Source organism: Balaenoptera acutorostrata, chromosome 1 (genome assembly GCF_949987535.1).
Source record: "Balaenoptera acutorostrata chromosome 1, mBalAcu1.1, whole genome shotgun sequence".
NCBI classification, from domain to species: Eukaryota; Metazoa; Chordata; class Mammalia; order Artiodactyla; family Balaenopteridae; genus Balaenoptera; species Balaenoptera acutorostrata.
The window spans coordinates 80,552,429-80,555,626 of NC_080064.1; the positions used below are offsets into that span (position 1 = coordinate 80,552,429).

The 3,198-nt window shown below is 37.0% G+C and overlaps 1 long non-coding RNA gene across 2 annotated transcripts in view; it reads right to left on the minus strand.

The window, feature by feature from the left end:
- Positions 1-263: 263 nt before the first annotated feature.
- The window catches only part of LOC103020110 (uncharacterized), a 21,924-nt gene continuing 18,989 nt past the window's right edge, over positions 264-3,198 (minus strand). For both annotated transcript variants that reach the window (XR_009006316.1, XR_450488.2), the window contains one exon: positions 264-3,198. This exon is cut by the window's right edge and continues 431 nt beyond it. This is a non-coding gene — a long non-coding RNA (uncharacterized LOC103020110).

Below are 3,198 nucleotides of genomic sequence, written 5' to 3' on the forward strand. Positions count from 1 at the left end.
AATTTGACTCTTTAAGACAGAAAGCTCTAAAGTTAGGTGAGATCAGAATCAAATTTATGGGGTTTTCTTTCTATGGAAAAAGAACCAATTTAAATTACTGAGGATAATGGAATGATTCATATATGTGATCAAAAGAACCATGTGGCTGTCCTAATGTCTTCACATAAGTGAACTGGCATACCAAGGTATTTGAAAGAAAAAAGCAAAATGTTTTTTACACTGAAATATATTTATATTTATTTATTTTCACTTCACATCTTTCCTAAATGAGTCGAAGAGACATCTCTATATATGTTCACCCACAAAATTTATAAAAATCCATTTCTTCTTTTACTTTTTGCTTTTTTTTTCCTTAAGGATAATTTGTTACCATATGGGGAAAACTAACAAATTATACAATCTAGCTTCATTGAAAAAGCAAGATTTCAATGCCTGCTCACAAAAATGAAAAGTGCTTTTTCTTGGCAAGGTTAGGTGTCTGCAAAAGATTAAAACATCTCAACCTTTGTATTTTCTATTTTTTTACTCATAACCATATGAATAAGCACTGTTTTTCACAATCATAGAATAATTAAACAGCTAGAAGTAAATCCAAACACAATCCTATTCCAATATACAAACATGTTTATTGACAAAGCAGTAATTTCTTTAAATAATTTGTCAACATAAATATGTCAAATGGGTTTTAAAATCATCTCTCTCTGTTCCCCAACAAAAATTACTCTACTGATATGAGCTATATATTGCTGTTCACTTGCTGCTGAACCTAAATTAGTGAGATGATATTGGGTTACTGTTATATAGCACATGACAACTAATTTGAGTGGTAATGAATGTTTAATGATCCTCCTTTCAAGCATGAACATAAAACTTTTCATGTATACCTTACCAAAATCATAACGATTAATCTAAAAATTATAGTGCAACTGAAATAGCCAGGAATTATAGATTAAAGCCAAGTCAGAATATTGCGTAAATATTCCATATGAACACAAATACAGGGGGCACATAGGAAGCACCAGCTTCCTGTTTTCATTCAATCCAAATCCTTGTTTTGAAATTTATGAAAGTTGTGTGATTAGTAGAGAAGCTATTTGAATCCAGATATTGAAAGGCTATTATTTCTATCAATAAATAAGTACAATAGTCAAGGTCATTTTCACTTTTCACTAGCTCACAATTTCTAAACAAAAATAACATGTATAGGGCTTCCCTGGTGGCGCAGTGGTTGAGAGTCTGCCTGCTAATGCAGGGGACGCGGGTTCGAGCCCTGGTCTGGGAGGATCCCACATGCCGCGGAGCAGCTAGGCCCGTGAGCCACAACTGCTGAGCCTGCGCGTCTGGAGCCTGTGCTCCGCAACAAGAGAGGCCACGACAGTGAGAGGCCCGCGCACCGTGATGAAGAGTGGCCCCCGCTTGCCACAACTGGAGAAGGCCCTCGCACAGAAGCGGAGACCCAACACAGTCAAAAATAAATAATAAATAGAAGATTTAAAAAAAAAAAAATAACATGTATATAAAAATGTGTCCCCCACCATGGTAAAGCAATTATACTCCAATAAAGATGTTAAAAAAAAAATGTGTCTCCTATATGCGTAATATTTTTAGAATACTCTATTTAGATCAAGGAAAGAGTGAACATAAAATTTATCAGAATTGCAGAATTTTTATATCTTAAATTTCATTTGTTTATATATAGATAATTTTCCAATTGTGCCCCTCTACCAGACTATAAATGTGACATTGGGGAAAGGAAGAAAGAGATCTGAAAAATGAATAAAGTGTTTTAAAATGGTCTCACTGATGGAAAATATCTTTGGTTAAATTTCCAAGTTATATCATTTCTGGTATTCAATTAAGAACCTCATTTCATATGCCTGCGATGTGGCAGAGAAACACCTCTGCCTGCTTTCCAGTTGGGTTTGCTTTCCGTGTTACAGGGTAGTTGAAAACCAGGGCCACTGCAGTCACAAATATGCAATTTTACATCAAATCCCAGGGCTCTATATTATTTTTTAATTGTTTTAAAAGACACATTGTGCTTATAAAATTCAAGAGGGAAAAACCCCCTAATAACATAAAAAAGAGTAGCCAGTAAAATCTGCAGTTTTTCCCAGTTATGACCCTATCAGAAATTAATGTCCAGCTGAATGGTGCATAATCCCGGCACCAGCTCATCAATATGATTCTGCCTCTTTAAAACTCCAGCTTACAGGCCAAGGTGGCATGTGTTGGGTCACATTCTCCAGCTGTGTACATACTCACTGAACACGTTTCTAACTGAGCAGGCATCCTTGACTAAAGCCAAGGCAAGATCAAATGAGAAAAGGAATTCCAAACGTCCTTTGTAAACTATAAAGTGCTTCAGAAATATAAGATGGCAACATTCTTAGGTAATACTACAGAAGGACACTAAGTCCCTGATGAAGCTTCATTTGTTCACCTCAACAGCCTTGCTGTTGCCCCTACACAGACATGGCATTTAGTCAATAAAGTCTTCGTCTCTCCTGGGTTCTTTCTGGCCTTCCATTCTAGGTTTCTTCTGATGGAGAAGAATTCCTATTAAAGCATGCACACCAATTAATTATATTTTACCAGGCTTATTTTGTTGTGCACATATACATAGGCACTACATACAGTATGTTACAGAACATGTTAAGAAATATCAGGAGGACATGGGGAGGGGGAAGGATAAGCTGGGACAAAGTGAGAGAGTGGCATGGGTATATATACACTACCAAATGTAAAATAGCTAGCTAGTGGGAAGCAGCTGCATAACACAGGGAGATCAGCTCGGTGCTTTGCGACCACCTAGAGGGGTGGGATAGGGAGGGTGGGAGGGAGACGCAAGAGGGAGGAGATATGGGGATATATGTATATGTATAACTGATTCACTTTGTTATACAGCAGAAACTAACACAACATTGTAATGCAATTATACTCCAATAAAGATGTTTAAAAAAAAAAAAGAAATATCAGGAAGTTTATGTATCTTTTTCATTTACCCTGTGTTTAATGGCCTTGTTTATCACCTCCTTGTACCAGCTCACCAAACTTCCCTGGGGGAGCGGCAGACCAAATTCCTTAGCACCCAGTGGCTCTGAGCAAATATAGAACATAGTAGCAAGATGCAAAAGTAATGAGACAGACCGAAGGCACACATCAGGGGGACAATTTGTGAGTGGGGAAAGGGTTTTT